We start from the raw sequence: 25,283 nt of genomic DNA, 5'->3' as shown, positions 1-25,283 counted from the left end.
GTCATTTAATTTTCTATAATCAATACAAACACGCCATCCTGTTACAGTCCTAGTAGGAATAAGCTTATTTTTTTCATTTGTGATGACAGTCATGCCACCCTTCTTAGGTACGCATTGAACTGGGCTTACCCATGGACTATCAGAGATTGGATAAATTAAACCTGCATCAAGCAGTTTAATAATTTCCTTTTTAACAACATCTTGCATATTAGGATTTGGTCTTCGTTGACATTGCACATACGTTTTATGACCTTCTTCCATAAGGATTTTATGTGTGCAATATGAAGGACTTATTCCTTTAATGTCATGAATTTTCCACGCAATAGCTGGTTTATGAGCTTTTAGCACAGAAATGAGTTGAGATTTTCATTTTTCGTAAGAGAAGACGATATTATTACAGGTAATTCAGATTCACCATGTAAATAAGTATATTCCAAATGGTTTGGAAGTGGCTTTAACTCTAATGTCGGTGGTTCTTCTATCGATGATTTATATCGATATCTGTCTTCTTCTTTTAGCATTTGAATTTCTTCTGTTGTTGGTTCATATCCATTAACCATGAGTGTAGCTAACATTTCAGCTTCATCAATTGGTTCAGTTCCTTCTCCTAAAGAACATTCTCCTGTTCCTTGTAATTCTGGAAATTCTTCTCACAATTCTGCATGTGAATCTATAGTTTGAATATAATAACATGTATCATCTGCAGATTGCGGTTGTTGCATGGCTCTATCAACAGAAAAGGTAACACTCTCATCCTCTATACTTAGGGTCAGTTTCTTACCGAACACGTCTATTATTGCTTTAGCCGTGTTTAAGAATGGCCTTCCTAATATGAGAGGAACTCGAGAGTCTTCTTCCATGTCCAGAATAACAAAATCTACTGGAAATACTAAAGTACCAACTTTAACTAGCATGTTCTCCATTATCCCTCTAGGATATTTTACTGATCGATCGGCTAGTTGTATACTTATTCGTGTTGGTTTCAATTCTCCAAGGTCTAGTTTAGCGTATAGTAAATACGACATTAAATTTATACTAGCACCTAAGTCTGCCAATGCTTCTATTGAACTAAGACTACCCAGAAAACATGGAATTGTGAAACTTCCTGGATCTGATAATTTTTCTGGTATCTTATTCAGTAGCACTGTAGAACAATTAGCATTCATAGTAACAGTCGAGAGTTCTTCCATTTTCTTTCTATTTGTGATTAGATCTTTCAAGAATTTAGCATATCTTGGCATTCCTGAAATTACATCAATGAAAGGAAGATTTACATTTATTTGTTTAAACATATCCAAGAATTTGGATTGCTCGGCTTCAAGTCTCTCTTTTCTCATTTTACTCGGGTAAGAAAGTGGTGGATGGTATGGTTTAACATAAGGTTTAGCCTTAATTATGTTATCTTCATTAACCTTTTCAACTACCGGTTCTGTTTCCTTATCTTGCACAGGTTGTGGTTCTTGTGGAGTAGGAATAGAGTCATCAGAAATTATAGGTATTTCAGGTGGTTTAAGTGTAATACCACTTCTTGTGGTAATGGCTTTAGCTGTTTCATTCCGGGGGTTAGCATTTGTATCATTAGGTAGACTTCCCGATTTTCTATCACCTATTAACCTTGCTAGGTTACTTACTTCTTGTTCCAAATTTTGAATAGAAGCTTGTTGATTTCTAAATGCTTGAGCATTTTGTTCATTCATTTGTTTATGAGATGTGAAAAACTGCGTTTGAGATTCAACTAGCTTCGATATCATATCTTCTAAATTTGGCTTTTTATCATCGGTTTGTGGTGGTTTATTTTGAAAAATAGGTCTTTGCTGATTGTAAGTATTATTGGATACTTGTTGATTACTAGGACCTTGTTGGTTGTTTTATGGAACATTTCGGTTATAATTCTAGTTTTGATTGTAGATTGGTCTTGGCGGTTGATAATTATTCTGATAATTATTTCCAGGCCTTTGGTTCATGTATGAAACATTCTCTCTTTGTTCCATTGTTTGTTCAATACTGAGACAATCTTTTATCAAATGTGATCCTCCACACTGCTCACAACTAATTCTTATTGAGTGGATATCTTTAGTCATCTTTTCCATTCGTCTCTCGACAGCATCTGTCTTTGCGGAAATGGAATCTAAGTCATGGCTAGAATCGGCTCTAGCTGCTTTAGATGATCTAACGATATCTTTTTCTTGATGCCACTCATGTGAGTGGGAAGCAGCGTTATCAATAATTTTGTAAGCGTCAGTTGCGGTTTTCTTCATAATGGAATCACCAGCTGCTATACCGATGTCTTTTCTTGTAGTGATGTCGCATCCTTGGTAGAATATTTGTACTATTTGACAAGTGTCTAAACCATATTGCGGACATCCTCTTAACAACTTTCCAAATCTTGTCCACGCCTCATATAGAGTTTCATTTGGCTTTTGTGTGAACGTAACAATTTATCCTTGAAGTCTTACGGCTTTAGATGTCGAAAAGAATTGTTTAAGAAATTTTTCAACTAAAACATCTCATGTATCAATCGCCCCTTCAGGTAACGATTCTAACCAATCTTTGGCTTCTCCATTTAAAGTCCAGGGAAATAACATGAGATATATCTGTTCATCCTCCACTTCTTTTATTTTAAATAGAGTACAGATCCTATTAAAGGCTCGAAGATGTTCATTTGGATCTTCCTTCGGCGCACCACTAAATTGGCATTGATTTGTTACCATGTGTAGGATTTGTCCTTTGATTTCATAATCTGGCGCATTAATGTCAGGTTGAGTAATTGCTTGACCTTGGCCAGTGCGTTTAGCTCTCATTCGGTCTTCCATACTTAGAGGTTCCAGATTTTCCATGATTGAATTTGTTGAATCTGAATCACTAGAGGATTCTGATTTAATGGGTTGTTCCTCAACAATCTCTGGATGAGTGATTTGTGGTTCAGGAGGAATGATTAATGGTTCAGGATCTTTGAATTGTCCCTGAATATTCTCCGGGTTCTCAATTGTGAAGTCGGGTTTAAAAAATGGATTATCGGAAATTTGAATTAGAGTACTTGGTCGACTAGATGACGAATCTAAAGAAAAATCAACGGCGACAATATTGGCTACATGTCTTGATCTGGTTACTGGTGGTGAACGTATAAAAGGTGGTGAACGTTTTGCTCGGTGCATTCACTGAATATCCTATTAGTTATAAAAGTAAAAATTATATAAGTTATCAAATTAATAGACTTTTCTGATTTTGCCCATGTTTCGATTAGCCAATAGATGCAGTATGAAGCCAGGACCCTTTAAATCGGAAGCCCACAACTCGCCACTAACAAATCCAACTATTACTACGAACCAAAAAATTTTGGATGTCTATCAATTTAACCACTTAAAATAATTTTTCGTCGACATTTAAAGAAATTTTAGAGAAGAAATAGAAAATTCTATATCCTAAAAATCTAGAGCGTCGAGAAATAAGAAAGAAAAAGAGCGCGTCGAAAAACGTCGAAAAATAATAAAAAAAAACGTAGCGCGTCGAAAAAAGTCTAAAAACTAAGAATTAAAAGTTGCGTCTAAAAATATTAAAGCTTAAAGGAATACTATATCCAAAACGGCAATAACTTAAAAAGTACTAAAATTTATAAAGCGGCGTCGCAAAATTCTAAAGCACCTAAATCTTAGTCTAAAGAAAAAGCACTTAAGGAATTTTACGGCAAAGCTTAAAAATCTAGAAATAAAAATAACTACGGCAAAATACTACACTTAAAACTAAATACGAACGAAAAATACAAATATTACGCTAAAACAAATATAAAGATACAAAATATAAAAATAAACTTAAAGTTGTAAAAAGTACAATTTTTATAAAAATATTATTTTTATATTATTTATTTTATAAAAGTATTAATTTTATATATTTATAAGGCTAAATAAAACTAATTAAAACTAAAAATATAAAATAAACTAAAAATTAATTATTAAAATAACTAAACCCTAATTAACTAATTAATTAATAATAATTATTAAATAACCCTAACCCTAATCGATAGTCAAAGGTTTCAGACCTGTCAACTCACCTTATGCGATCGCATGAGGTGTTAGTTGTTTTACCATGCGATCGCATGGTCTGCGAATTCGGGCCAGATATTGGGCTGCTACAGTGTAGTGGCCCGATTGGTTTTTTATTTATTTATTTATTTAGTTTTTAATTTTCTGTTTTTATAAAATATTTAAATAAATAAATAAAAACTTAAATTTTTAAAACTAAAATAAGAATAAAGAAACTTATAATTTTATATATATTTAACAATCTCTTAAAAATATATATATTTTTATTTTTCTTATTTTTTAAATTTTTTTTATTATTTTTAAAATTTAAAACATATAAATTAACTAAAACTTAATAAAAATCTTTTTTTTATATATAGCGTTTCGCTTCCGGCGTTTAAGCAGCTCCCCGGCAGCGGCGCCAAAAATACTTGATGTTAAAGCGAAGGGGTACAAAATACTATTAATTTTTATAAGGAAATACTATTAAATATGATACAATTTTACACAAGATAATTATTTATTTATAGAATGGATATACCTAAACCTTGCTACAACACTTATAGGCAGTGTACCTAATCGTACAGTAGTGTAGTTTTTAGTAAGTCCGGTTCGTTCCACAGGGATCTTAACCAAGTTTAATGCTATATTTTTAAAACTATATTTGTAAATATATAAATATATATAAGTAGTATTATTATTATAAAAGGGGGGTTTTTACCGTTTAATGACCGGTTTGTCGATTTTAAAACTTTAGTCGCAGTTAAAACCTAATGTAAAATATTAAAAATAAATATAACTTAATTTAAAGCGTAAAGTAAATAACGATAATGAAATTGCGATAAATAAAAGTGCGATAAAATAAAATTGCGATAATTAAAAAATACGATAATTAAAAGTGCAATTAAATAAAATGACAATAAATAAAATGCGATAATTAAAAGTGCAATTAAATATGAAATAAAGGAATTATGCTTATTTAAACTTCCGTAATCATGATGTTTGATGTGTTGATTTTAGTTTATTCCCATGGGTTAATTGTCCTTTGTCCTGCATTATTCAATATGTCCGTCTGGTTTTTTTCCATAACAGTCCATCAGTCATAAATATAAAGTGCGAGTGTCCTCGACAAATTATCCTTATATCCGAAGTCAAATATTCCAACTAATTGGGGACTTAAACTATAATTACACCAAGTGTCCTTGTATATAATTCACCCCTATTTTAATAAGTCCATTGACTATTAATCCATTCCCGTGTCCGGTTAAATGAACGATTATTAGTACTTATAAATATCCCGCCCATCGTGTCCGATTGATTGTATATGGTTATTTATAGGTACGTCCAATTATAAATCTTTATATTAAATTAATAAACTATCATTTAATTAAACAAATATAAATCCCATTAATAGCCCATAGTCTAATTTCCACAAGTGTCGTTCTTTTGTCCAAACCACAATTATGGTACAAAGCCTAATTACCCAATTTTAATATTTAGCCCAACATCACAATTACTTCAGCTTAAATAATCATAATAATAACTTAGCTACGAGACATTAATTTAATAAGGTTGAACATAACTTACAATGATTAATAATAGCGTAGCGTTACACGGACAGAATTTCGACTTACACACTTACAACATTCGCTAACATACCCTTATTATTAAAATTATAATTATAATTATAATATATATATATATTTATATATATATATATATATATATATATATATATATATATATATACACGTTTGAGAGATGGAGAAAGAAAAAGATGTGTTTTTGTTCGACCAAAACTGCGAAATTTATAGATGTGGCCAGCATATTAGGGCCATGCGATTGCATGGATTTTCTTCTTCCTGGCCATGCGAGCTGGGAGAGCTCACATGTTGTTGTTTTCTTCTTGCCGGCGGTTTTATTAAATATATATAATATATAAATAATTTTAAGAATTATTTATATATTATATTATATTTATGTACATAGTTGACTTGTAATTTTCACTCTGTTGCGTCGCGCGTTGAAAGTTGACTTTGGTCCCGGTTCCGGATTTTCGAACGTCCTTGCGTACAATTTAATATCTTGTATTTTGTGTTTCGCATCTTGTACTCTTGTAATTTTGAGACACTTCTCATCAATAATTTGAACCACTTTGATTGTACTTTGTACTTTTGAGCTTTTTGGTCGTTTGCTTCTTCAATTCATCGAATCTGTCTTTTGTCTTCACCTTTTATTATTTAAACGAATATCACTTGTAAATAGAACAATTGCAACCAAAAGCTTGTCTTTCTTGAGGGATAATGCTATAAAATATATGTTCGTTTTTAGCATTATCAATAATAATACTACTAATAATAATAAGATTTATAATAATAATAATAATAATAATAATAATAATAATAATAATAATAATAATAATAATAATAATAATAATAATAATAATAATAATAATAAATATTGAGAGAAAGAAATAGAATGAATTGTAAAGGATTCGGCAGAAAACTAGGCTATTTATAGAAGAATTCTGATTCCTGACCCCCATGTGATCGCATGGGTTTTATGCCTATTTCCCATGCGATCGCATGGCCCCAAAATCCAGCTCACAATTTTTTTTGTTTTCTTGTTTGTCGACATATTATTATATATATATATATATATATATATATATATATATATATATATATATATATATATATATATATATATATATATATAGATTATTTAATTATATATATTATATTATATTCATGTACATAGTTGACTTGTAATTTTAGGTCCGTTGACTCGTACGTTGATACTCGATTTATGTCTCGGTTTCGGATTTTTGAACGTCCTTTCGTACGCTTAGAAAACTTGTACTTTACGTTTCGTGACTCATACCTTTGTCAAAATATAGACTTAAATTATCAATAACTATGTTACCTGAAGTGTATCCTGAACGTTCGAGTGTTTTGGTCATTTGCTTCTTTAAATCAACTTCTCGTTGTTTATTAATATATATTTAATAATATTATTTAAAAATCTAAACGTTTTATAACTAGGTTAATATTTATCATTTTTTGTAAAATATATATATTCATTTAGAAATATAAATTTATATATATATAATTGAAATATAATATAATGTTTAGTTTCTCAAAACTAATTATATTTCAATATATATATAATTTAAAATTGTTTAAATAGTAGAAATTATTATATCACCTAACGTTTACGCTCTAGAACTTAATTTGATATAATTCATTTATGCACCAACGTTTATTTTAACTTCTTAAACATTCTAAGTAACCTAACTAAATATTAATCGAATCAATAATCAAATGTTACTATCGTTTACTTAATTCATTTAAAATTATATATATACATTCAATATTCATAAACACGTTTTAAATACATGTTGCAAGTTATTTATATATTTAATTCTAAAAATTAATATTCCAATTTATTGTGTGTGTGTGTGTGTATATATATATATATATATATATATATATATATTTATACACATGTCCATTAATAAATGGTTGTTCGTGAATCGTCGGGAGTAGTCGAAAGGTAATTGAATATATAAAAGTAGTTCAAAAATTTTGAGATTCAACTTTATAGACTTGCTTATCGTGTCAGAAACATTAAAGATTAAGTTTAAATTTGGTCAGAAATTTCCGGGTCGTCAAAGTACCTACCCGTTAAAGAAATTTCGTCCCAAAATTTGAGTGAGGTCGTCATGGCTAACAATAAAAATGTTTTTATGACGAATATGAGTGGATAAATAGAGTTTTATCATTATTGATTAATATAGATAAAAAGATTCGATCATGTGAAGCGTACGAGTGTAGTTGTCATAAAAGGTTGAGATAGAGATTTAACTTTTGACGTAGTCATAGTGGATTTCCGAATTTCAAGGAATTTAAAGATAATCCTTGAAATCTATAATAGATTTGATTCTCCGGTAATCAAGGAAATTATGATCCTCTTTGATTATATGCGGTAATCTGCCTCAATTGCTATGTCTGATATTTTGCTATAAATTGACCTCTTCCGTTCCATTATTTTCTCCACCTCTATACTTTCTTCCTTAATTCATACTTCCAAAAGATTGTGAAAATGCTTAATCCAGTTCTGATTCTTGATATTTTCCTGACTATCGTATCCTTCATTCTTCTTTTTCATCTGCCACCAGTGGAAGTTATTTTCTTCTGCTATTACCTTGGGGTTATAATGTTTTTAATTCTTTCGTGTCTTTACATTGCCATACGTTGCCATATGTGGTTTGTAATTTAGGTGTTGTTGTCGATATTTTTCTTTATATTTCGGAGTTCCATGCTTTTGTTTCTTCTTCCCGACTTCAAGTCTAGCGAATAATGGTCCAAAATTCGTAGGTATGGAGTTTCGAATAATCATAATATACAAAGTAGAAAGGAAAGGTAATATCTCAATTTGATTTGTCAAATTACTAGAATATCCGGAAAAGACCGAATCATCAAGAAAAATATTTTCTTGATATGTTTAGAGGTTAAATAGAATGAAAGAGTCATGTAACATGGTTCATGATGAGGGTATGATCTGTGAACCTTTATCACGTTCCATTAGAAACTTAGCATGACTTACTGCAATATAATCACGTTCATCAAGTGTCATTATATTATACTAACTCATGTTTCAGTTCCCAACACTACTTCAAAAACATTCATATTTTAAATTCGAATTTTTCAGAATTTAGAAACTAAAATAGTTACCTTTATGATATAACACAGATAGCGCGAAGAGATAAATGATTTCAGATAAGAATAGTTATGAAGATATCTCCAGAAATATCGAGAATATTTATAATGAAAAATACGATGATATCTTAGAATTTCTAATATCGAAAGATGATAAAGAAGATTTGTCCGTAAAGGTTTAGAGTCAGGAGCAAGGTATTCGTTAATGACTTCAGCAGATACTGAATCATTTAGATTCTTTGAAGGCAGGTTTATTCTTTGTGATTTGTCCACAGCCTCCTTCATGGTTTGTTCAATCCGTTTTCCAGTTCCCACTTTTCTGAGCTTTGCTAACACACTATTCTTTATCATCAAACTTTTGACTGTTAAGCTCATTTACAGTTTTTGCTGCTTCATCGGTATTTTTCAAAATTTCGAGAACTAGTTCGCAATCCAGGGTGTTTTTCATAAACTTCACATTCGAAGTATGTAAGTCTTGGAAGTAGACGTTATATGTATATATATAACTGTTGGCGTAGAATTGCTGCGAGATTCGAGAATGATGATTCAAGCTTTTTGGTATGGTAACTACCATTACAAGCTTTTCGGAGAGGCTTAAAGATCAATGAAATTGTTGGTAAGTTTACTGCTAATGTGGTGAGATATAAAGGGTTCCCCAGTAACAATGATGAAGGGGTAATCGTTATAATAAGGCTTATTCGAATGAACAATTGAAGTTGATTTGTTAGATCTGTGACAAAACTGTCTACCTTAAAAAGGATTGAAAAGTTATTTTTGCTAATAAATGCCAAAGGATCTGACACGGATACATGTTAAACTATGACTTTGGTTTCGAGAGTTTTTCAGGTGCAAGACTATGGGTAATATGTGGTTGGATCATCATCTCGATTGTTCATTATTTGAAGTGTCTTTGGAATTTCGAAGGGTTTAAACATAGATTGTAATTGTTAATATACATATGATGTTCTAGAATTTTGAATGATACGAATATTTTTTTGGGTAGAAGTGATGTTCTATTACAGTTTTGAAGTCAAAGTATAGCTTTGAAAGATGTAAATATTTAAGAGTGATGTCTCTTGTTGAGTCTTGACTTGAATTCTGATCTGTCAAAATCAGAATATGAAATTGAGTTTGAATGAGAACGGTTGTTTTGATTTCTATGAAATAATGTATATCGTTGTGAAAGTAGTGAGTATAGTTGATGATTGCTGAATCAGAATCGAAGAATGTAACATATTAATTGTGTATTTATATATCTCTCGGGTATTACCTACCCGTTAAAATATTCTCACCATTAATAGTTTGTACAAAAAGATTTTTAATTACAATCTTTATGAAAATATACCTACATATATATTTTCTTTAGATGTAATCATGGATTTAATGAGTTAACATAATATTAATCTCATCTGGTTTTCAATTAGAACTAGAATAAGTAATCTCTAAAACTTTTAGAAACTACATATTCTCAGCAGAATATTTCTTCGATGAAGTTATGAATCAATACTTCATCGTTTGTTGTTGTTGGTATTCCTTGGTATCTATGGTGCGTATGACGTTGATATTCGAGGTACAGATTGTGATGTTGAGGTGTGGGATGCTGATGTTGTTTTTGGTGGTGGTAATGATACTGTTGGTGTTGATGATGGTGGTACTGTTGATGCCGGTGATGCTGCTGGTGCTTGTAATCTTTGCACCATATTCTCCAAAACCACTACCCGAGCGCGAAGCTCGTTGACTTCTTCTACTATACCAGGATGATTGGCGGTTTAGACGAGCGAATGAATAAGATCTAAAATTTGAGATAGTATATAATCATGACGAGATACTCTGGAATTGAGAGAGAAAATGGTATTACGAACAGGTTCGCCGGTAAGTGCTTCAGGTTCTTCACCAAGAGGGGAATGTGGTGGATGAAAGGGATCACCTTCTTCTTATCTCCAATGACTAAGTAGGGTACGAACCCATCCCCAATTCATCCAGAATAGGTAATGGCTGATTGGTTGATCCATTCCGGTTACACTGTCTTCGGAGTTCAGGTGAATATCCATATCGGAATAGCTGTCGGAGTTTAAGGAATTTGAACTAGATACGGGATCCATCTTGTATAATTAGAGAGATGATTTTTGATATGAAATAGATTATAGAATTTAGATTGGTACTCTTCAATACATAATTTACATGAAAGGACCCGTCCTAATCCACCTGGGCGAAGTCATCAACATTTGGTCCCATTGCGATGATCGGCTCCAAGTAATGTCCTTATATTGAGCAAATGCACAGCGGAAGACTTAATTCATAATTGAGAATAAACATGCTTTAAAGTGTCAACCAAAAGGTTGGTGAGTTCATAGGTTTATCATAACAATCATTTCAATATGTTAATAGACCAAAAGATTTCATAATCATAAACATAATACACTCGCAAGTGTATGTAAAGCATTCTAAGTGGTTGAGCACTTGGTAACCATACTTAACATTTAATCAACGTCGCATATTCCCTTTATTATGAAATCTCACTACACCGTACCAAGTGTAGTCACCAAAACGAAGTACTGTGCAACCGTTGAATACTGGTCGTCCAGTCCGGTTGGGGTTGTCAGGCCCGATAGATCTATCAACAGGATTCGCGTTTACAATACCCATGTAAATAGTAGTTACCAAGCTACAGGGAAATATGTCAGTGGTACAACTCAACGTAGAATATATTTTTAAGTACTTGTGTCTATTTTGTAAACATTTATAAAAGCATCGCATGTATTCTCAGCCCAAAAATATATATTGCAAAAGCAATTAAAAGGGGAGCAAATGAAACTCACTTTTGCCTTGAAGGTATTTAATTCGACTTGGTCTCCGATAGATATCACGAACCTAACCATATATATAATATATCAACATATTTTCTTTTTAAGTAATCGTTACATATATATATACTTTTAATACTTTTAATATTTTCTTAGTCCGTAGTTAGCAGTCCGATGTTAGTGGTTCACAATTAGTTTCTTAAATAAAATAAATAAAGACCCCATCGTATTCGTATTGATCAGAATTAATCTCAACCCATGGTACCATGTTGTCAAATGACGTGTTGCGTACATAAATTACCGTGTCGTCAAATGACGTGTTGCGTACAATCATGAGGTCTTATGATTAATCTTCTCGTGTTGTTTACAGGTGGTCCTGAAATATATAAAATCAAATCATAAGTAATTATATATAAAATATCATATTAATTAGAAAAGATATGATTATTTTACTTTTTCTCCAAATATTTTCGTAGCTAAACTAGCTTCGGATATCCAATCTTGTTTTAGTCGTAGTTTCTTCATTACAACTCCGTTTTTGTTGGTTCAACTTGCCTCTTCCTTGGATCGAGTCAAATTTTAAGAATATGAACTGAAAATACCTTAGTTTGTATTCAAAATCATAGGTTATAGGTCAAACTTTAGTGAAACTTATGAAAGTGATCATTTTCCATCATAAAAATAACATTTAATGATCATTTTTCTAAAAATACTTACACTTTGAGTTAAACCATGAAATTTTTATGTGTTAACATATTTATAAGAAATATCATTTTTCCAGAACATGAACTTCCAATTCAAAGTTCAAGATGGTTTTTAATTATCCAACCCAAAACAGCCCCCAGTTGCACTCCGACGACGTAGATTCAGTTTTTAAGATGTTCTTTGTAAAACCAAGTTATATCTTGTTAGGTTAGCATATCATTATGATATATTACAGGTCTTGAAGTGTTTTAAAAGTCAAGTTAGAAGGATCTATTTAGTTTGCGAACAAGTTTGAAATCATTCAAACTATGTTCTTGTTGTTAAAATTTTATACCACAAAATAAGATAGCTATATGAATATGAATTGAATAAGATTATGAACAAGATTACTACCTCAAGTTACTTGGACAAAGTTACTGCAAAAGATAAGAAATAATCTTGGAATCAAAGAGTGGTGGAGTTAGATCAAAAGGTTGGAAGTAAACTTCTTCAAATAGGTGGTTATTTTAATATGTTCTTGAAAGAGTTTTCTTATGGTGTTTAAGGCTTGTAATTGAAGCTAAATGATGGGGAAAATGCTTGGAGATGATCAAGTATGAAGTTAGGAGTATTTTCAGAGAGAAATGAGGGTGTAGGTATGAGAAAATGGAGTGAAGAAATGGTGTTCATTTATAAAAACGTTTTTAGTTTATAAAGAAAGAAAAGGATTCCTAATTTTGTTTTCTTACTAATAATTCATACTACTTGACAAATTCTAGTTACCTCATATCTAGGGCAGTAATAATGTTGATTAGGATGTTGATTTAATGTGTATATACCAATAGTAAGTACGTATAGAAGCTGGGTATGATACGGGTACATATACCCTAGATATACGTATAGAAATCTTGAGGAAACGGAACGAGAATTCAAATATAGCTATCTTTTGTGAATATACTTATATTGTTTTATGTATTTAAGTCCTTAAAAAGTGATTAAATACATTATATATACGATACATGTATAAGCATTATAGATTATAAGTATATATATCAAAGAATGTTACGTATAGTTATCGTTTTGAAAACTTAAGTTAGTAGTTTCAAAATATACTTATAACTCATTGTCATTAGTACACAATGAGATGTTAAACTATCCTTAGATCATGTTAAATATATATAAATACATATATATACACAAACGTATAATTATCGTATGTTATATAGTTCGTGATATCATCGGTCATATTGGACGGTCAAACGTTGTGTAAAACTCTTTTCAAAAACACAAGTCTTAACAATTTGGATTGCTTATCATGTTGGTATGGTTTAATTTATGTAAATATTAATCTCATAAGTATAATTTGGTCGGAAAATTCTGGGTCATTACAGTACCTACTCGTTAAAGAAATTTCGTCCCCGAAATTTGATAGAGGTTGTTATGGATAACAATAAGAAGGTTTTCATGACAAATATAAGGTGATAATGGAGTTTTATCATCATTGAGTAATGTAGATAAAACGATTCGATTATGCGAAGAATATAAATGAGACTATCGTAAAAGAGTGAGATGAGTAAAATATATTCGTCTTAACCGATGACGTAGTTATGATTGATTTTCGGGATTTAAGGGATTTAAAGAGAATCTTACGTAATAAGATTTGGTTCTTTGGTGATTAAAGAAATTAGGATCTTCTTTGATTATATGCAATAATCTGTTTCGATTTCTCTGTCGGATATTTCACTATAAATTCATCCCTTCGTTTCCTTATTTTCCACGACTCACACCTTCTATTCTTTCTCCCTTAATTCTTACTTTAAAGCATTCATCAATATGCTCCATCCAGTCCTGATTCTTATATACTCCTAACTTTTAAATCTGTCATTCTTCTTTTTCATCTACCACCAGAAGAATCTATTTACTTCTACTATACTCTTGTGTTTATAGTGTTTCTAATTCTCCCGTGTCTCTATATTGCTATCTGCATCGATATACACGGTTTGTAATTTCGGGGTTATTATCGAAGTTTATATTCTTCATTATTTTTCGGAGCTTCATGCTTTCGTTTTCTCTTCCCAACTTCGAGTCAAGTGAGTAATGGTCCGGAATTCATAGATATGAAATTCAGAATGAACATAGCTAATGCTCTAAGAAGAAAATGGTAATAGAACGATTTTGATTTGTTAAATTACCAGAATACCCTGGAGAAGACCGAGTCATCCAGAAAAATATTCTCTTGATATGTTTAGAGATTAGATAGAATGTAAGAGTCGTGTAAATGGCACATGATGACGGTACTGTGAATCATCATGCTTCATTAACTTACTGTAATAAAATGACATTGATCAAGTGTCATTATATTATACTAATCCATGCTTCAGTTCCCAACACTACTTCAAAACATTCATATTTTAAACTCGAAGGTTTCAGAATTTAGAAACTAACACAGTTTCTTTTATGTTGCAGATATTACGGAGAGATAAATGATCTCAGATAAGAATAGTTGTGAAAATATCGCCAGAAATATGGAGGATATTTATAATAGAACATACAAGAATATCTTAGAATTTCTAATATCAATGGATGATGAAGAAGATTTGTCTGTGAAGGTTTAGAATGAGAAATAAGATGTTTGCTAACGATTTCAGCAGGCACAGAATCATTTGGATTCTTTGAAGGCAAACTTATTCTTTGTGATTTGTCCACGGCTTTCTTCATAGTTTCGCATAATCCGCTTTTCGGTACTAAATTTTCTATCGAGCGTTCCTAACACTCCTTTCTTTATCATCAAACTTTTAGCCATTAAGATCATCTACAACATGCTGCTTCGTCAGCATTTTCAAAGTTAACTGATCTGGGTCATCGGCTATCAAACCGAGGTAGTTTCAGGAGAATTGTGTTTTTTTTAGAATGATTAATCGCTGATGGTAATATTGTGGAATATAAAAGGTTCCCCAGTAACAATAAAGAGTACGCATATATATCGAGGTTATAATAAAGTTGTTTCGGATGAAAAGTCGGAGTTGACTTGCTGGATCTGTTACAAAATTAGCTACTTTGGAAAGGGATTGCAAAACGATCTTCGGTAATAACAATGTCAAAGGAACTAGAACATATACGTGTCAAACGTTTACTCAGTTTCTGAGGGTTTTTCAGGTGCATAACTATATGCATCAATCTTTTATTCCGTAGATGTAGTGCGGTTGGTTTATCCTCTCGATTGAGGTGTTTTTAAGAATCATGATAGATTTGAACGCTGATTGTAATCGTCGAGATACAATGAGGTTTAAGATGAAATCAAGTGGCAATATTGAAGAAATGTTTAGTTTCATATGTTATAATCAATATTTTAATTCATTTTAATTGTCCAATGTCATTAGTCCACAGTCGATAGTCCACAGTAACAGTCCCATAATTCATATATAGTTTAATATATAATATACGAATTAATTAATACGTGTCGTGACCCGTATACCTCTCAGACTCGATCACAACTCAAACTATATATATTATTGTAGAATCAACCTCAACCCTGTATAGAGAACTCGATCATTACTGCATATAGAGTGTCTATGGTGATTCCAAATAATATATATAGATGCGTCGATATGATATGTCAAAACATTGTATAGGTGTCCCGATATTTAAAGTGCGTAAAATAATTACAGAAATTAAATGACGATAAATAAAAGTGCGATAATTAAATTGCGATAAATAAACTGCGATAAATAAAATGTAATCAGTTAGCTAGGAACAGTTAGCTGGAACAGTTAGCGTGGATTCTTAACAAAATTTTTCATAGTTAATTTGTTTGTTTCTAACAGATTTTATTTTGTCATACGTTTTCTTCATATGCCACTTGTTGGATTCTGAGAACTCAAAATCCAAAAATAAAATTGAATGAAAATGGTTATTCTGCGGTGAACGGATACGTATATCGATGGTTGTAAGTAGGATAGTAAATGACTGTTGAATCAGCTTCGACGAATGTACAATGTAACTTATTAAGATGAAATCTAATTATTCCTCGGGTATTACCTACCCGTTAAAAAAAAAATTCACCATTAATATTTTGTACAAAAGAACTTTTAATTACAATCTTTATGAAAACATATATACATATATATTTTCTTCAGATGAAATCATGAATTTAATGAGTTAATATGATATTAATCTCATTTGCTTTTCGATTTGAGCTAGAATAAGAAATCTCTAAAACTTTTTGAAACCACATATTCTTCGCAGAATATCAATGATGTTATGGATCAATACTTCATCGTTCATTATTTATGGTACTCCTTGGTATCTATGGTGCGTATGATGTTGATGTTTGTGGGACAGATTATGATGTCGAGACGTGTGATGCGGATGTTGTTTGTTAGTGGTGATGATGGTATTGTTGATGTTATTGATGGTGGTGCTGATTATGCTGCTGGTGCTGCTGCTGGTGTTTGCAACCTTCGCACCATGTTCTCCAAAGCCGTCACGCGAGCGCGAAGTTCGTTAACTTCTGCTAGTACACCGGGATGATTGGCGGTTGGAGCGAGCGAATGAACAAGATTTGTAATATGGGATAGTATATAATCGTGACGAGATACTCTAGAAATGAGAGAGAAAATGGTGTTTCGAATAGGTTCGCCGTTAAGTGCTTCAGGTTCATCGCCAAGAGGGCAATTTGGTGGATGGAATGGATCACCTTCCTCTTGTCTCCAGTGATTTAGTATATTACGAACCCATCCCCAATTCATCCAGAATAGATGATGGGAAATTGGTTGATCCATTCCGGTGACGCTGCTTTCGGAGCCCGAATGGAAATCCATATCGGCATAACTGTCGGAATCTGAAGAATTTGAACTAGATGCGGAATCCATCTTGTATAATGGGGAAAATGAATTTTTGGTATGGAATAGATTATAGGAGTTAGATTTGGTACTCTTCAATACATAATTTACATATGTATATATAATACCAAAATCCCGTAAATTACGGAGAATCTTTGAAAAGGTATCAGTCAAAGTTCGCAATAACAGATATGCTAAGATAAGAATTCGTCTATACATTATCAATGCAGTAAATGCAGTAAAACGTGTCTAGACTTATGAATGATAAAAAGGTAATTTCCTAAGGATGATAAGCAGATGATTTCCGACTAGAAATGATAAGCAAAACTTTTGACATGTAGACACGGTCGAAGTCCAGACTCATTAATGCATCCTAACAACTACTAGTTAGACACACTAATGCAAGGCCTGGTTCGCTACGACCACCGCTCTGATACCAACTGAAAGGACCCGTCCTAATCCACCTGGGCGAAGTCATCAACATTTGGTCCCATTGCCATGATCGGCTCCAAGTAATGTCCTTATATTGAGCAAATGCACAGCGGAAGACTTAATTCATACCTGAGAATAAACATGCTTTAAAGTGTCAACCAAAAGGTTGGTGAGTTCATAGGTTTATCATAACAATCATTTCAATATGTTAATAGACCAAAAGATTTCATAATCATAAACATAATACACTCGCAAGTGTATGTAAAGCATTCTAAGTGGTTGAGCACTTGGTAACCATACTTAACATTTAATCAACGTCGCATATTCCCTTTATTATGAAATCTCACTACACCGTACCAAGTGTAGTCACCAAAACGAAGTACTGTGCAACCGTTGAATACTGGTCGTCCAGTTCGGTTGGGGTTGTCAGGCCCGATAGATCTATCAACAGGATTCGCGTTTACAATACCCATATAAATAGTAGTTACCAAGCTACAGGGAAATATGCCAGTGGTACAACTCAACGTAGAATATATTTTTAAGTACTTGTGTCTATTTTGTAAACATTTATAAAAGCAGCGCATGTATTCTCAGCCCAAAAATATATATTGCAAAAGCAATTAAAAAGGGAGCAAATGAAACTCACTTTTGCCTTGAAGGTATTTAATTCGACTTGGTCTCCGATAGATATCACGAACCTAACCATATATATAATATATCAACATATTTTCTTTTTAAGTAATCGTTACATATATATATACTTTTAATACTTTTAATATTTTCTTAGTCCGTAGTTAGCAGTCCGATGTTAGTGGTTCACAATTAGTTTCTTAAATAAAATAAATAAAGACCCCATCGTATTCGTATTGATCAGAATTAATCTCAACCCATGGTACCATGTTGTCAAATGACGTGTTGCGTACATAAAGTACCGTGTTGTCAAATGACGTGTTGCGTACAATCATGAGGTCTTATGATTAATCTTCTCGTGTTGTTTACGGGTGGTCCTGAAATATATAAAATCAAATCATAAGTAATTATATATAAAATATCATATTAATTAGAAAAGATATGATTAATTTACTTTTTCTCCAAATATTTTCGTAGCTAAACTAGCTTCGGATATCCAATCTTGTTTTAGTCGTAGTTTCTTCATTACAACTCCGTTTTTGTTGGTTCAACTTGCCACTTCCTTGGATCGAGTCAAATTTTAAGAATATGAACTGAAAATACCTTAGTTTGTATTCGAAATCATAGGTTATAGGTCAAACTTTAGTGAAACTTATGAAAGTGATCATTTTCCATCATAAAAACAACATTTAATGATCATTTTTCTAAAAATACTTACACTTTGAGTTAAACCATAAAATTTTTATGTGTTAACATATTCATAAGAAATATCATTTTTCCAGAACATGAACTTCCAATTCAAAGTTCAAGATGGTTTTTAATTATCCAACCCAAAACAGCCCCCGGTTGCACTCCGACGACGTAGATTCAGTTTTTAAGATGTTCTTTGTAAAACCAAGTTATATCTTGTTAGGTTAGCATATCATTATGATATATTACAGGTCTTGAAGTGTTTTAAAAGTCAAGTTAGAAGGATCTATTTAGTTTGCGAACAAGTTTGAAATCATTCAAACTATGTTCTTGTTGTTAAAATTTTATACCACAAAATAAGATAGCTATATGAATATGAATTGAATAAGATTATGAACAAGGTTACTACCTCAAGTTACTTGGACAAAGTTACTGCAAAAGATAAGAAATAATCTTGGAATCAAAGAGTGGTGGAGGTAGATCAAAAGGTTGGAAGTAAACTTCTTCAAATGGGTGGTTATTTTGATATGTTCTTGAAAGAGTTTTCTTATGGTGTTTAAGGCTTGTAATTGAAGCTAAATGATGGGGAAAATGCTTGGAGATGATCAAGTATGAAGTTAGGAGTATTTTGAGAGAGAAATGAGGGTGTAGGTATGAGAAAATGGAGTGAAGAAATGGTGTTCATTTATAAAAACGTTTTTAGTTTATAAAGAAAGAAAAGGATTCCTAATTTTGTTTTCTTACTAATAATTCATACTACTTGACAAATTCTAGTTACCTCATATCTAGGGCAGTAATAATGTTGATTAGGATGTTGATTTAATGTGTATATACCAATAGTAAGTACGTATAGAAGCTGGGTATGATACGGGTACATATACCCTAGATATACGTATAGAAATCTTGAGGAAACGGAACAAGAATTCAAATATAGCTATCTTTTGTGAATATACTTATATTGTTTTATGTATTTAAGTCCTTAAAAAGTGATTAAATACATTATATATACGATACATGTATAAGCATTATAGATTATAAGTATATATATCAAAGAATGTTACGTATAGTTATCGTTTTGAAAACTTAAGTTAGTAGTTTCAAAATATACTTATAACTCATTGTCATTAGTACACAATGAGATGTTAAACCATCCTTAGATCATGTTAAATATATATAAATACATATATATACACAAACGTATAATTATCGTATGTTATATAGTTCGTGATATCATCGGTCATATTGGACGGTCAAACGTTGTGTAAAACTCTTTTCAAAAACACAAGTCTTAACAATTTGGATTGCTTATCATGTTGGTATGGTTTAATTTATGTAAATATTAATCTCATAAGTATAATTTGGTCGGAAAATTCTGGGTCATTACATTACATATGTATATATACCAAAATTCCATGAATCACAGAGGAATTTTCGAAAGATGTCAAGCAAAGTTTACAGTAATAGATATGCTAAGATATGAATTCGTCTGTACACTATGTATGCAATAAATGCAGGAAACGTGTCTAGACTTAAGAATGATAAGCATGTAATTTCTGACAAGAAATGATAAGTAAAACTCGGTAAAAACATATACGGTCATAGTCCAGACTCATTAACGCATCCTAACAATTGCCAGTTAAACACACTAATGCAAATTCTGGTTCCCTATGACCTCAAGCTCTGATGTCAACTGTGATGATCCTTCCAAATCTGTTTGGACGAATACATCATTCATTGATTTCATAGTGAGGTTTTGACCTCTATATGATACGTTTTGTAAACATTGCATTCTTTTAAAAAGGCACACCATAAATGAATATATAAATCCAAGGTTTTCGACATCTGATGATTTCTACATATAGACAATCACCGTATATAATAGTTTTTAACAATACATCCGTTGATAATACAGTCAAATAAGATACACGGTGATGATTTTGTGAATGCAAAGTTTTCTCGAATAAAGCATGTATGACTCCATGCACATAGCTTGTATAACGTATAAGCAAACAGCGGAAGACTTCTAGGAACCTGAGAATAAACACACTTAAAAGTGTCAACACAAAGGTTGGTGAGTTCATAGTTTTAATGTTGCGCATAATCTGTATATAAAGGTGGATCACAAGATTTCAGTTGTTTCATCCAGAAACGTTTATCAAAATATTCTACAAGATTGAGCACCCTGGTAACTAAACTTTAACGTCTATATAATAAGTACCCCTGTTTTAACATACATGCAACCAACATGTACAATACACGTAAACCAACGTGTACTAAACTCAAATAGCATACGTCTGTTTTATAGTTCAGGCTAGGGTTTTTATACCTGGAACAGACGGGGATGTCAAGCCCTATGGATCCATATATAACTACTCGCGCCCACCAGTTCTTATAACCGGCAGTTACTAGTTACCAAAGCTAAGGGATTTTCAGTTCAAACTCGGTGTAGAATTTAGTATGTACTTGTATCCATTGCGTTTAAAATAAAGTGCATATATTCTCAGCCCAAAAATATAGATTGCAAAAGCAATTAAAAAGGGAGCAAATGTAACTCACCTTAGCAGTACATAAGGTCATTCACCGAAATGTAACCGAAACTTGGAATGTAAAATAACCGTAGATCTCAACCTACAGAACCTATGTTGGTCAATACATGTCTAACAAGCTAGGTCGGGTCATAGTGTATCACAATCCTAATGCTCGAGACCGACATGCAAAAGTTAACAAAAGTCATCTCAAAAGTCAACCTGACCCAATATGATCTTTAAATATATACATGTTTATCACATAGTATAAGTCTTGATAATTGAACGAATTTATAGTTTATCAAACTCAAAATATTATTTATTTCAGGAGCTATATTATATTTGAATTATCATGGCAATCGGAAATATTTTATTATTTCACATAGTTTTCCAATACTTGTAAAATCAGATTATAGGGTTTATAAAGCTTTAAAACATGATAAGACAGTCAACTTTGACAATTGTTCAACAAGACGAGACGTGCCTTATATAGAAATTCATTTATTCGATTAGTAATATCTAAAAATCAAATTTATCAATCTCATAGACAAGTTGTTTAAATATTAATTTACAGTTTCAAACACAATTTTAATTAACGTCAAACATAATTCAGTTGACCATATCTTTTAATCCGTTCATCGAAATCACGCGATTTCTAAATGAAAAGTTAATAATTTTTCGCCAGCTTTCCAAAAATATGCATATCATATACTTTATATCATTAGCATATGTATCAAATTCGTGATTCATCATAAACTATCCAACAACAAAATTAAAGCATACAAGCATGCATAAACATATATACTCGAGCACTAGACATGGATACACTATTAATATATAAAAAGATAAGTTGTGAATGCTCACGTATCAATATTGTGATTCAATATTGTAGGAAAGTACGTAGACGCAACGGAAATGATAATCACTAGTTTGACCTCACAAGCAATACCCCCGAATAATACCCATCACCTCCTTAGCTATAACTCATAATTTCCTTAGCTATATCCCGCTCGAAAAGCTTGTTTTGAAAATAACTTGATCATGACCTCGTCGTAGTATTTTATGTATAATAATACTAATAATAATAATAAGATTTATAATAATAATAATAATAATAATAATAATAAATATAAATATTGAGAGAAAGAAATAGAATGAATTGTAAAGGATTCGGCAGAAAACTGGACTATTTATAGAAGAATTCTGATTCTTGACCCCCATGCGATCGCATGAGTTTTATGCCTATTTCCCATGCGATCGCATGGCCCCAAAATCCAGCTCACAATTTTTTTCCTTGTTTGTCGACATATTATTATATATATATATATAATATATATATAATTTATATTAATAATATATATTATATTATATTCATGTACATAGTTGACTTATAATTTTAGGTCCGTTGACTCGTACGTTGATACTCGATTTATGTCTCGGTTCCGGATTTTCGAACGTCCTTTCGTACGCTTAAAAAACTTGTACTTTACGTTTCGTGGCTCATACCTTTGTCAAAATATAGACTTAAATTATCAATAACTATGTTACCCGAAGTGTATCCTGAACGTTCGAGTGTTTTGGTCATTTGCTTCTTTAAATCAACTTCTCGTTATTTATTAATATATATTTAATAATATTATTTAAAAATCTAAACGTTTTATAACTAGGTTAATATTTATCATTTTTTGTAAAATATATATATTCATTTAGAAATATAAATTATATATATATATATATATATATATATATATATATATATATATATATATATATATATATATATATAATTGAAATATAATATAATATTTAGTTTCTCAAAACTAATTATATTTCAATATATATAATTTAAAATCATTTAAATAGTAGAAATTATTATATCACCTAACGTTTACGCTCTAGAACTTAATTTGATATAATTCATTTATGCGCCAACGTTTATTTTAACTTCTTAAATGTTCTAAGTAACCTAACTAAATATTAATCGAATCAATAATCAAATGTTACTATCGTTTACTTAATTCATTTGAAATTATATATATACATTCAATATTCATAAACACGTTTTAAATACATGTTGCAAGTTATTTATATATATAATTCTAAAAATTAATATTCCAATTTATTGTATATATATATTTATACACATGTCCATTAATAAATGGTTGTTCGTGAATCGTCGGGAGTAGTCGAAGGGTAATTGAATATATAAAAGTAGTTCAAAAATTTTGAGATTCAACTTTATAGACTTGCTTATCGTGTCGGAAACATTAAAGATTAAGTTTAAATTTGGTCAGAAATTTCTGAGTCGTCACAGATACATTGTGATATGATTTCGGTTCTCTGTTGTGAGGTCCACTATGATTTAAGAAATCTATTTCTTTTTAACAATATTCGGAAGAAATGGTAAAGTGATCTTCTAGTGGAAACAAAGTGTCAATTAACAAGAATTAGACAAAAGTTAGTGAAAATTCCTGTTGAATTTCCAATACATGATTTACAACAATTTACACGTGACTTTTAATAAGGTAACTATTTAACTTTCATATTATTTAATATAAAGGTGAATTTAAGAAATGTAGATAACTTAGAAGATGAATATCGACAAGTTAAGCAAATTAACGTGTTACAGTAACAAATTTTCATACATTTATTTATTCGTTGGAATATAACTTCCAATACATGAACAACCCTTTGTAAATGGACATGTGTGTGTGTGTATATATATATATATATATATACAATAAGTTAAAATATTAATTATTAGAAATATATATATATAAATAACTTGCAACATGTAGTTAAAAACGTGTCTATGAATATTGAATATATATATATATATATATATATATATATATATATATATATATATATATATATATATATATATATATATATATGATTTCTATGTATAAATATTATTATATGTATATTGTTATACATATACAATGTATAATTAGTCAATTATATATTATACAATTAGTAACTGTAATATAATCGATAAATTATAATATTAACATATTAAATGTAATTACAAATTAACAATATAGTTGTCATACTGAGAATATTATTATTACTTTCATTGTTATAATCAATATTAATACCAATATTAAAAATTAGTATTATTAATATTATTATAGATATGAAGTTTGATATATAGAAATTATTATAGTATTAATATTACCATTATTATTATTATCATTAATAACATTAGTATTATTATAACTAATATTATTATGAATAATATGATTGTTATAAATTTTATAGTTATCATTATCATTAATAATAATAATAATAATAATAATAATAATAATAATAATATTATTATTATTATTATTATTATTATTATTATTATTAATATTAGAAATATTATTATTACTATTATATTTATTATTGAATAAGATTAATTATAATAAATATAAATACAAATACATAAATACATATAAATACAGATAAATATAGATTTATACAGATATTAAAACTAATAATATAAATACAGATATATTTACGCGTTATTAATTTGTTTCTTATTTCACTTTCTTTTCCTGTTAAGTCTGTGATGGATTGTCGACAATCAACACTAAATAACAATTGAGTCTACTGCTCCTAACGTTGAATTATTATCTTATTTATCGTTATCTATTGATTGAAACTGCATTTGATAGTGATATTGCTCAAATTAGACATATCTTTAGCCGCAATATCAAGTTCTATCGTTGTTTATTTCGTGTGTAAATGTAGTATTTTCGTTTGTATTCCATTTTATAGTAAAATAGTTAGAATCATTGTGTAATTGAAGAAATATGGAAGATTTTGGATGATACTACTCAGAGATCAGAAACAAGTCAAAAAGTCGATGAATAGTAGAGTGCGCCAAGGAGTGCGCCACGGGTGTGCGCTCAGCTCACTCGTCCAAATTTTGATCATAGAATTCTGGGAG

This window comes from Rutidosis leptorrhynchoides, chromosome 3, assembly GCF_046630445.1.
Source record: "Rutidosis leptorrhynchoides isolate AG116_Rl617_1_P2 chromosome 3, CSIRO_AGI_Rlap_v1, whole genome shotgun sequence".
Lineage (NCBI taxonomy): Eukaryota > Viridiplantae > Streptophyta > Magnoliopsida > Asterales > Asteraceae > Rutidosis > Rutidosis leptorrhynchoides.
Note: the sequence above shows the minus strand (reverse complement) of the source record.